The following is a 12,290-nucleotide window of genomic DNA, read 5'->3' as shown; positions in this document are numbered from 1 at the left end:
GCTCTGAGCTGCCTGATCTGGTGGAAGATGTCCCTGCTGACTGCAGGGGGGTGGGCTGGGTGGGCTTTAACTATTCTATGATTCAATACAGAGCTTCAGCAATAATTGTAAAACAGTTTGGGTTGGAAGGGACTGCTAAATCCCATCCAGACCACCCCCCTGCAGTCAGCAGGGACATCTTCCACTAGATGGGGTGCTCAGAGTCCCGTCCAACTTGACTGAATGCTCATGAAACGGTTTGGGTTGGAAGGGGCAGCCCTTTGTCGTTGTAGATATGTGTTGAGTATGCAAGATTATACTCTGGTTTAACCTCTGGCTAAGGTTAAAAGATTGCAGACCTTCCTATCTACTCAAGACACGAGGAAATAAATAGCTGATCAGACCTGGGAAGCCAGTTTCCCCTTTGTTACTGCAAAGCTTTGTCCTTTTCCCTCCTATCTTGGGTATCACTCGCTCGGAGGCACATTGCGAGGCTTGGCTTTTAAGTTTCGGTTACAGGCTGAACCTGCAGTGGTATTATATCAGGCTTTAAAGATCGTTAATCCGATTTCACATGTCAAGTTTGGACTAAATATTGAAGTGAGGAAAGAGGTGCTAGATCTCCACTTTGGATGCTGCTTTTTTTTGTTTTGTTGTTGTTATTTGTACTTTAGGGTGGCTAAAGCCTACACAGACATTTTTGAAGTCTGTTGTTGAAGGATGCACCAAATTCCTCTGGCAGCTTCACAGGAAGAAAATGTTCTCATTCCAAACACAAACAACTTGTTTACTTCTTGAAACTAAGCAGCAGATATGTGATAATCTCAGACACAGGATTTGAATAAATTCCTTTCTTTGACTCCTGCGAGATTTAGAGCAAGGAAGAAGTTTTTCAGCTCCAGGAGGCACTCATGGGAAAACTATAAAGACAGCAAATATATCTAGAAAAAATAGATCCTGATAAGGTGTTAAAGCATTGCTCTATATTTATAAGAGGTTCTTCTCTGTTGTGCCCTGCTTTTCTAATTTTAACCTTTATGCCTCTTCTATATGTTTCTGTATCTTCCCTTTTTAGTGCAGCAACCTTCCTCACTACTGTTTTAGCCTGTATAGTTTCTGTGCATATCAAGTGTTGATCTACCATTTTGCCAAAGCCCCTTGGCGTTTCCCAGCCCTCCGAGTACTGCTGTCCTGGGTATCACTCCTGGTGGTACCATAGCTATGCCAGAAGCTGTCCCAGTTCTGCTTGTATGGAAAGCTTAGGTAATTCCTACATGCCCTTTATGTCCTGGCTGGGCTCTGTTGGCTTTCTGGCAGAGGGGAACTGTTGGCCCAGGGAATGTTTCCAAGCTCAGATTTAAGGCTGTAAGTTTGGTTTTGTTGCAGATAACACCTTTCAGCACTGGAAGCCTTGCCTGTAAGCTTCCTGATGAAAGAAATGTTTGTTTTTCTTTTCCTTTCTGTTGGTTTTGGCTCTGCAGCTTCTGTCAGACGGTCTAGAAGAAGGTGCGATGGTGGGTCTTTCGGCGATGCTGAAAGAAGTGTGACAACAAGGAGATGCGTGAATTAAAAAACTGCATTACTTTACTGGAAAAAGAAATGTTGCGGGTTGTTTTTTAGATAAAATCATATGGAATTTGTAGCGTGATTGATCGCGGCATGCAGCAAAGGCAACAATTCTTTCTTCCTGGATCCCATCACTCGTTACTTAGGTGCAAGAGCTTCCTCTGTCTTTTTTAAGGGCTCCTTCTCGCTGCCCGCTCATTCTGACATGAACTGCAGCTGGCTGCCTCATTTGTGCAGAGACATCTTCTTTTGTGCAGCTGCACCATAAACAAAAGCGATGAGAAGATCCAGGTTAAAAATAACCCGGTGGAAATAAAACCTAGGTTATTCCCTGTTTGTTTCTTTTGTTTAGGAGCAGCCTTACAAAAGCAGATGGAGCAGCGAAAACAGTATTGGGTAAGGAATGACAATAATGAGGGGCAGGGACCATATGACTCCATGCTTGTGCCAAAAAGGCAAATGAATCCACACCTCTGTGTGGCACTTGGGATTCCTGAAAGACTCATCAGGTTCCTTAATTAATTTTTTTTAATTTCTCTGAGTATGTCTTTAGTGGACATAAAGGGAAGATCACCTCAAGCTGATGCCAGGAAACATTCCAGTCTATCCATGGGACCACTGATGGGATTGCTGTAGAAAGTTTTTAAGTGTGAAGAAAAAACCTTTCGTTAAGAAGGTTACAGTAATGTTGTGGGTAAGACAACTTTTTTTAAGTCATAAATTGTCATCATTGATCAGATAGTGTAAGAGCAACTTCCTTTAGGACAGGTTTTTCCCAGACCTGTGACCAACTTCCTTGCCACTAGCTTCTTTCGTCGTTACCTGATCCTCAGGAAATATCCCATTCTGGGCTACAGGGTCCTGAGACAATTTGGGAGTCTCTGTGCAGATAAGAGACCCAAGACTCTTCTTCCTCCACCCCATGCTGGTCCTTCAGATGGGGAAGGGCCACAGGCAGCTCCCGCCAGCAGCCCTTGGGATCCCCTGGCCTCCAGAGAGCATCTTCTCAGATCACACCAAAGGAGCTGGGAAGATGCCTTCTGCTTTTGTGGGTGTATTTTGTCAGCCTGCTTGTGACCTCTGGGTGACTCTGAGGTGAGAAGCAGGTCTTTAGCCATGGCTGGTGCTGCTGTCCTGCTTGCCTTTCATCATAGTGCCCAGGGTGGCCATACGTCAATGTCTTGCGAGTAGGTCAAGTCAGCTCTTGTTTTTCTCAGCTGTGGATCAGCCTTCTCCCTGGCTTCTTTCATCTGTTGTTTTATGAGGGAAAGGAGAAGAACAGACAACCTAGGGCCATTCCTGTGCTGGTAACATCAACGAGAACTGCTGGAAGGTAGCTCCAGGGAGACGGTCTAGTCCCACCATGTTGGGCTTGGCCAGCAGCCCCCCTCAGAAATACCGCTCTTTGACCAGCCTGGAGATCAACAGCCCCTCGTATCGGAAATGGACCCAAGGGTTGTAATCCAGAGGGAGAATGATCCACCTGGATCCCAATCATCATTCACCCTCTCCACCTTTGCCCATCAGGGAAGTTATTTGGGTGGATGTAGCCTGTATAACTTTTCTGGAAGCTATTTTGGAGGGGCTTCAGAGCTGGGGGAACTCGGGTGGGGGAGTGATGGTGGCAGGAGGCAGCTCAGGCTCCCCACAAGTGTGTCTTCTCAGGAGTAAGAGCAAGGGCAGAGACTTACCATGGGGCCTTCCTCTGGAGGGCAACCTGCCTCTCTCCTTTGGGTATAGACCCAAACAGTTTCCCCAGATCTGTTCTTACAGACAGCTTGTGGGCAGCCCTGCTTTCCTGGGGGTGGGAGGAAGGGACTACACTGCTGGCAAAGTTTGATTCTTCCAGACAATACAATGTCACATAAGTCAATACACGTCCAGTTGCCTTGAGGGCACACCTGAATATATCTGCCATGCTGCTGTTGCTGTAAGAGAGACAAAGAAGTAGGTCTCGAGGGGTGAGAGAGGAAGAGCAAGGATGTGGCCGCCTTCTTTCTCTGGTTTTCCATCGTGTGGCATGAGGAACATGTTTGTGAAAGCTTATGGGACATCAGATCTAGGGCTGTCCCACCATGGCATTGGCTGTAGTTCTACTTTGTCTCATGCTCCCTCTATGTCCTTGAATCATTTTCCCAATCTTTGTCCTCCCAAAAAAGCGCGCTCTGTAGCCCTCCTCCAGCCGTGTGTGGAATTTTCCCCATTCTGCTCCAGGAGAGAAGGGACTATTTACACCACTTACTGGTTGATCTTACGTTCTGTGTAGGGATCCTGATGGATTCCCCTCATGCCCTCCCCTCTCTCACCCACATCACTCTTCTTTTGCTCTTGGCTGGGATCAGATATTGCCACAGACGTTCCTGACTGCCATTTTTGAGCTATTTATTGAGTATTAGACCTGTATCATTCTGTGCAACATATTTTTTTTTTTTTTTATGTGTGTGCCTGCACATACCAGCTTGCTGGCCCACCTCTGTTAGTGTGATCTTTCTGTGCAATGGGAATTTCTGGGAATCATCAGCTTATTCATTTCCTTATGTTACAAAGAAATACACTAACGATGCCGCCACATCTCTCCCTTTTCCCCCTGGTGTCATTGGCAGCCAGGTCTCCTGCCGGGGTGATGCAGGGAAGGCAGGTGCCCTGTGCCATGTGGGACCCCCCAAGGAGGGGATGCTGGGATGGCCATGCTGCAGGTGCCTGCTGGGGGGAGACACTCCTTTTCTCATACTGATGTCTGGGAACATTGGCTGAATCCCAGGATGGGAATGGGGAATAAAGGAGCTGTGAGCATGGGTGGTGTGTGAGCACAGCCAGAGACTGCCCAGCTGCTCAGGTCAAGTTTAAAGGAAAATAGCATTGTTCAGCTGGAGGGTGTTCGGAGGCAACACACCATTTCTGCTGCTCTCTTTTAAGATTGATTTCCCAAGCCTTTAGCCCCTCTGACTATCAATGATCGGGTTCAACTATATTCTAGGCCAAGTTACCTGAATCTCCACGATTGTCCTAAAGTTAAGGCAAAGTGGCAGGTCCACTTTCGGTGCCTGTTGGAGATCTGGGTGTCGAGGCAGGACTTCAAGCCTCCCATGTCTGCGTGGTTCAGACATTTCTCAGTATGGAACAATCAGTTCTCGGGAGATCGCCAAGAACACTGTGCCCAGTCCCTGCCAGCCACAGGACCATGAACAGGTATGTCATGCGTGGCATTAGAGAGATTATTATCCATTTCCAGATAGCAGTCATGCAAAGCAAACCAGTATACTTCTTATTTACATTTTTGTGTGTGTGTGTCAGCCCTGTTCAGTTCAGTTGAGCTGAACACCACTATTCCTACAAATACTGAAGCCTTGCTGTCCTCTCCCTCTCCTTGCTGCCTTTATTTGTGTTTTCCTCCTCATTCTTGACCTCACCCCATAAGAATCTGGAGGCACAATGACCTCCCAGAAAAGTCCCTGATCAACAGGAGTTCACCTTCATGTCCCCAGCAATGTCATGAAATGCCGATGTGGAAAAAAGTAGGCAGAGAGGTTACCCATGTGGGAAAGGGGGAAAAGGGTGCTGCCTTCACCTGTTAGGTTGTGAAACGAGGTGTTGAATACCGAGTATGCCTTTTGCTCGCTTGGGTTTTGTGGTTAGATCGCTACAGCCTACCCTTGGCTCTCTGCTTAACAAACTTAAGACCAGATCAGTAGCCAAGGAAGGACTTGGTGAATATCCAGCTCCCCAAGAAGGGTTACTACAGAGGTGCAGAAGAGAAATATGTCTTCGGATATTCAGGTATTACAGGAGGAAGGAGCCATCAGGAAATGAGCCCTGAAGTCCTCAGTGAGCAGAGGTGGAGTGGACCACATGGTCCAGGGGCAGTGGCTGGGGAGTTATGGTATCTGTGGGAGTTAGAACCTGGCATTTCAATGCTGCTCTTTGCTCTAGATCAGGGGTCCTCAAACTACAGCCTGTGGGCTGGATACACCCCCCAGGGTCCTCAATCCGGCCCCTGGTATTTACAAAACACCCCGCTCCCCCACCCCCACCCCTGCCGGGGGTTGGGGGGGGGAAACCAAGCAGCCGCAGATGGCTGCCTGCCACTTCATCCGTGCGCCGGCCCCCTGGTTAAAAAGTTTCGGGACCCTTGATCTAGATATTCCCAAAACCTTTAATGTGGAGAGTGGTGACAACCCCAGATCCACCCTGTCCCTCTCCGCAACTTGGGCAGGGCTTGGGCAAGCCACAGTGGGCTATCCCTGGCCACAGCAGCCCCCAAGGTGGGAGCCGGCTGAGAAACCCAGCCCTTTGTGAAAGGGAAAAAGCAAATTTGTTGACACTGAAAGTACCAGTTTCAGGAAAGGAGAGGCTGATTCGCAGGTTGCTCAGTTCAGCCAAAAGTCAAAGGCTAGGAGAAACTAGGATTATATAGCAGCATGAGAGGGAAAAGGTGTTTTAGCAAAAAAATGATGTTAAGAGAAAAGCAGATGAGTAGAAGTTGGCCAGGGGAATATTTAGGTTGGTAATTTTCTGATTTTATGGTGTGGGATCAGAACAGTCTTTTAGATGAAGTTACGGGAGGAAAATGCTTCTTGGTTTCACCCTGAGTTTGATAAACTTGTAGCCTGCACATCCTGCCACGCACACAGATTGAAAAACCCTTCCCGCTTCTTGATTTCTAGGCATTTCTGGGTTTGGAAAATAGCTGGCAAGAAGTTTTCAGTGCTGAAACAGTCTGCTCCTGTACTTCCTAGCATAGTCTTTGCTTCTTTCTGCTATCTTTTTTAAAGGATAGCTTTTGCCAGAAATGCACACTATTTTGCTTTACAAAGACATTTTAAAAGGCCTAAATCTAAACAAAACATGCTGATCAGCCTAAACCAGTATTTTGCTTTGAAATCCCATTTATAGCATTTTTTGAAATTTGTGTTCCTCTTTGGAAATAAGCTTTTGGTTGTTTGGGGGTGGTGGTGGTGTGGATGGGTGTGAGGAGGAGCAAAAATTGTCTGCATCCGTGTCTATGTGTCTGCATCTGTGTCCTTGTGGCTGTGGCTGTGTCCTTGTGTCTGTGTCCGTGTCCACGTGTCTGCGTCCATATCCATGTGTCTGCGTCCGTGTCCTTGTGTCTGTGTCCATGTGTCCTTGTGTCTGCGTCTGTGTTCTTGTGTCTGCGTCTGTGTTCTTGTGTCTGCGTCCGTGTCCTTGTGTCTGCGTCCGTGTCCTTGTGTTTGTGTCCATGTGGCCTTGTGTCTGCGTCTGTGTTCTTGTGTCTGTGTCTGTGTCCATCTGTCTGTGTCCATGTGTCCATGTGTCCATGTGTCTGTGTCCGTGTCCTTGTGTCTGCGTCCGTGTCCTTGTGTCTGCGTCCGCGTCCTTGTGTCTGTGTCTGCATCCATGTCCATGTGTCTGCATCCGTGTCCTTGTGCCTGTGTCCATGTGTCCTTGTGCCTGTATCCATGTGTCCTTATGCCTGCATCCGTGTCCCTGTGTCTGCGTCCGTGTCCCTGTGTCTGCATCCGTGTCCATGTGTCTGCGTCCGTGTCCCTGTGTCTGCATCCATGTGCATGTCTGCATCCGTGCACCCACATCCCCTGTGCCAGCCCCCGCACGGCAGCCGCAGATGCCTTTTTCGAGGACTGCAAACCGCAGCATCCCGCGGGGCTTTCCCCGCAGCAGGGCTGCTTTCCCCGCGCGCAGCCTGGGGGAAACCCGCTGCTTTGTCCTCCCCACCGTTCCCCCCCCTGCCCCTGTCCTCGTCCCGGTCGCTGTGGCGGTCCCCGCCGGCGGTGGCCGGGGCTGCGCTGCCCCCTGGTGTCGCGGCGGAGGCGGCCGGGCAGGGCGGGCCGCGCGGGGACCCCCGGCAGCTGCGGGGCGCTGTGACCTGCACAGCACCCACCGACAAACAAATAACCCCCCCAAACCCAAACCGAACCGAACAAGAAAGCAGAGCAATACCGTTAGCGCCTCCCAGAGAGCTCGACCTGCCTCGTTCGAAGTTTTTTAATGAATGTTAGTACGTACGCTTTATTAACAGATAGTTCGGTTGGGATTTGAGCCATTCTGCAGTATGCTATTCCTTTCCCTATCCCTGCCCCTTTCCTTATCTCTTTCCCTGTCTCTATGCCTTTCCCTTTCCCTGTCCCTTTCCCTATCCTCATACTTTTCCTTATCCCTTTCCCTTTCCCTTGTCCCTTTCATTATCCTTATCCTTTTCCCTGTCCCTGTCCCTTTCTTTATCCTTATCCTTACCCCCCTTGCCCTTGCCCCTACCCCTACCCCTTAACCCTTACCTTTACTCTTCTCCCTCTCCCTCTCCCTCTCCCTCTCCCTCTCCCTCTCCCTCTCCCTCTCCCTCTCCCTCTCCCTCTCCCTCTCCCTCTCCCTCTCCCTCTCCCTCTCCCTCTCCCTCTCCCTCTTTTGCTATCCCTATCCATTTTCCTACCCCTATCCCTATCCCTTCCCCTTTCCCTGTCACTATCCCTTTCCTTTGCCTCATGCCCCAGGCTCCGTGCCAACAGGCACTGGCTCCCTGCCACCTGGTGGGTGCCCCCACACTGGCATTGGAGGGCCTCTGCCCCCCCACTCTCTGTGCCTGCTCTGGTTCCACTGCCGGTGGAGGGGACGTTGGGTAGGTGTCGGGGGCAACGCTTTGCCCTGCCGCTGCAGGCCACTGGTGGCTTCTAGAAAGCTGCTATGCTTGTGAAACGTACATAGAGTTAAATAGGGATGATGTAAATGATATCTGTAATTAATAAAGCAGAGCCCTCCGTGTGCATATGTTACCTTTCTACCGAGGGATGGCTGCGGTGCAGGAGATTTGATTTCTCACTGATTTCACCTGTTTACATCAACTGGATCATGCGCGTCTCTGAGGGCAGAGTTAGGTCTTCGCTGTCAGAGGCAAAAATCAGAGGTGCTGATGCTGGAGGCGAAGGCTGGTGAAAGATAAGGATAATATTTATTTTTCCTTAGCAGAATATGAAATTACTCTCTTTTACAAGAAATCCGCCTGGCAAATGCTAGCTGCTCTTTTTGGGTCTCGCTGCTTTCTGGGGTGGTGCCGCATCTCTAAAGAGAGAATGAGCCTTTTCGCTCGTATGAAACCCTGGCAGAGCCTTGCTTCGGAGTAATCAGTGCTCAGGGTGAGCTCCCAGGACGGAGGATGAACCTCAGCCGGCCTTCTGAAGCACAAACTTACAGGATCGCTCCTGTATCCAGGCTATTTCACCTGAGCTCATCAGCCCGCGTCACCCCGTGGCATTTTGTGACAGCCACCGTCAACCTGCCGTGTAGCCAACGGTGGTCTTGAATGAGCGGGACCACAGCTGAAGTGGAAGTGTGGGGACTAAATAACACTGACTCCGGCTCTGCAAAAACAAAAAGGAAGCGTTGCTCCCTCTTCCACCCCTGTCCAGGCTTTTATTTCCAGTGTGCTGGGGATACGTTCAGAGATGCCGTTTTGCAAAAAGCCGGATAATACCGAGTGCTGTCTGTAACTGAATACAAGGCGGCAATTCAGCGAGATGTTTCTGTTGATGCCATAAAACACAAAAGCACAATTCAAGTGGAGTAGCTGAATCTCGGGGATGAAATTGCAGCCCCTTGTTTTGCTAATCGACTGTGGCTCTGCAGCATTTTCAATGTGAAATCCGACCAAAAGAAAATCTGGATGGAAATGCAGCTGTGAAAGAAGTTACTGATGGCAAAGGAATGCAATATAAAAATATAGCCAGGATATGCAGGCAGAGATCTATTGTGCATGGGAGAATCACGTCCATGCAAGCGTGGAGCCAAGTTCCCAGTTTCCATAATGTCCCGGGGCAGTCAGCCCGGAGAGAGACTTCAGGAGACTGAAGTCAGCCCAAGCCTCCTCTGGCAGGGGCGATTTGCAGGTATGCAGGGTTGTGTCTTACCCCTTAATTATGCTGCATCTATACTCTCAAAGGTGTGCATGTTTTTAAATATTGTAAGCAAGAGGGTATTGCCACCCTCTTCTTTTTAATTCAGGAATTCCTCACCTTCCCAGATGAGAAGTGAGCACATTTTCTCCATGTATTTTCCCTTGCTGTCAGATGCAAATACAACGTAGGTTGTATCAAATAACTTGTATAATCAGGTACTAAGTACTGAAGGACGGTTGCCGTTTCAAGACTTTAGTGTATTCCTTTCCTCTGTTCTTACTCAGGAAAGATGTAAACGAGTCACGGAGTGGAAGTCACCAAATATTGCAAATATTTTGTACCTGATAAATTAACACACTAACCTGCTCAAGGCCACTTTGAAGGTTGTTCAGAGCATCAGTGGCATTGTTGAATTGCTTTTCTGTGACATTCATCTTCAGCCAAAACGTATTCTGCAATCGTTTATGGAAGAAAATCAAGGGAGTTAATACTTGAAAGGGTCTAGAGTAAATCTTGGCTGGCCCTTGCTCATTACAAAGCACCTTAGAGATGCCCCCTTAAAGAACTATTATTTTACACCAAGATGAAACAGCTGCAATAGTTTAGTCACCTCAGTGTAAACCCAAATCAAGCTGGTAACATACAGGCAGTTTTGCTTCCTCTCTCTGGGCTGTGTGCTTGCGGCTGCTGCGGAGCTCGGCAGGACCGGGGCTGGAGCTGAGCATCGGCCGCTTCCCGGCTGGTCCAGGACAACAACCTGAGCTCCAGGCCTGGGTCTCCACAGCCAGGGGTTTGGGAGATCCTCTTTTTTGAGACAGAATGGGGAAAATCTTCCGTGATTAACCATTCTTCTGAGATTTCGGATGCATTTCGATCCACCAAGTGAGGGGAAGGTACTCCAGGTTTTATAGCTTAAGTGGCACCTCAGGTCCTTTATCAGCAGAGATGAATCAGACCATCACCGAAGAGAAAGGTTTTAATTCCAACGTCCTATTTCGATTTAACCCATATACAAACCATCACACCGTATGAGTGCAGTTTATTGTGAGACGATTCCTGTGGCAGATATGAATATGCGATATGTATCAGGACACGTTTCCTCCTGATTTTGCTGGTAAATATGTGGGTTCTGGCAACACTTTTTGCTTCAAACTTCATGAATACAGTGGGATATTTAGCTGCACCAGACCATGCTATTTGATTGCTTATATATAGGAAAAAATATTGCAAAGAAGATGAAAACACACCCTAGATGTAGCCTGAAGCTCCAGGGACTATCTGCTACTCAAACGTTTAGCCTCGTAGAAAAGCCATGGTGCAAAGACAAAAGCTGCAGATGTGCAGGTCTATAGCTGCATTTGGAAGAGGATAGGAAGGTCTGAAAAAAATAGGGAATTCTCCGGCCACAGCATCGTTCTGCTGACCTCAGTGGAATTACTCCTGAATGACACAACTGAAATTCTTGCCCTGCCAAAATGAATTCAAACTCCTAAAGTTTTTAGGTGCAATGTGTATTCAAGCCTGCTGCTAAATGTTTGTAACCTGCAGTGAAACTGCATGGGGCCAGGTAATTGGTGATGCACGGTTTTTTAAGCTTTTAATAATTTTTGCATCGTCACTTGGCATTTTATAGGCTCCAGGCTGAAAGTTTAATCCATAAAAATGTGTGTCAAGTGGCTGATGAGTATAAATTGCTGACCAATATAGGCCTGTGAGGCTGGAGGATGCAGGAAAGAGACACTTCTGCCCTCCCTATTGAGGAAGCGGACTGTGAAATTAAGCACATGGGTTTGCAGCCTTGTTATTTTGCCTTTCATTTCTGGGAGTTCCATTGCTGCAGATATATTCAATTTATGAAGACACCTGGAGAGACAAGAAATCCCCTGTGACAAAGACAAAAAGCAAGCAAACAAATGGAAAAGCTATAGGAAGGATGTTAAAGAATGTGGGATCCTCATATGGCTTTAGAAAAGCCCTCGAGAAATCCAGGTGTTAGCGAGCTGATATACACGATACTGCATCTTTTTCGTCCTCAGGAAGGATAAATAGATGAAATATCCTGCTCTTCAGCACAAGGCAGACAACATTCCTCAAAACATGCCCTCCCTGCCTTGCCTAGGCACACTGGTGGCACACCCTCCCCACGGAGGTGGTCTTGGGGGTACCCTCGAGGGCAAAATGTGGGGGTCAGACAAGAAATAAGGAGCTTAATTTGCGGTGAGGAAGGTTCTGGCTAGGTGTGGGTCAAGCCGTGTAACGTCAAGGCCAGCGAGGCGTTGAAGAGATGCAGGGAGGGCTCTGGCGTCGGGCATCGTCTGATAATCCAAGAGAGAAGGGTCAGGCGCCTTTCTGCAATGCTGTAGGTGCATCTGAACCGGGCTGGGGGCTAAAGGATGGATTAAGTGATCTTTTATGGTCCTTTTCTTTGTCCAGTTCCTTGGTGATGAGAGAGGGACTTTCCTGGCCTCTCTCCTGGAGACTACGGCTTGTCCCAGTATCCCATAACATCCCTGAGCCTTTTGTCTGCAAGGGGCTGCATGTCTGTAGCTTTCTTCTGCACAGGTGAATTGCAAATCTTGTCATTATTATCTTATTACGTTAATGTTAAAATAATCTATTGTGTTTTCCAATATTTTTTTTGGGGGGGGAGGGGGGGAGGGGGGGGGAAGAGAAAAATTATCCTGCTCCGCAGCACTTGTGATCTATAGGTTGGATAACAGATAAATCAAGATCCAAAGTTTTAAGTGAAGGAAGGCAAGGGGATAGCCTGGGCAGAACGATGCTGGATGGGGATGAAGAAGGTGGATCACAGTTTGGAGAAGTCAGTCACATATATTAAAATAATGTCATTGTGATTTTTCC

General features: G+C 48.2%; 1 long non-coding RNA gene across 1 annotated transcript; it reads right to left on the bottom strand.

Moving 5' to 3' along the window:
- Positions 1-579: 579 nt before the first annotated feature.
- Positions 580-9,599, bottom strand: LOC121083792. Its single transcript, XR_005826486.1, has 2 exons — positions 8,311-9,599; positions 580-1,511 (listed from the first exon to the last, which is right to left on the bottom strand). It is a non-coding gene; the product is annotated as an uncharacterized LOC121083792 (long non-coding RNA).
- Between the last annotated feature and the right edge of the window lie 2,691 nt (positions 9,600-12,290).

Source organism: Falco naumanni, chromosome 1 (genome assembly GCF_017639655.2).
Source record: "Falco naumanni isolate bFalNau1 chromosome 1, bFalNau1.pat, whole genome shotgun sequence".
Classification (NCBI taxonomy): domain Eukaryota; kingdom Metazoa; phylum Chordata; class Aves; order Falconiformes; family Falconidae; genus Falco; species Falco naumanni.
The sequence above is the reverse complement of the archived record's forward strand: the minus strand, read 5'-3'. Positions and strand labels throughout refer to the sequence as shown.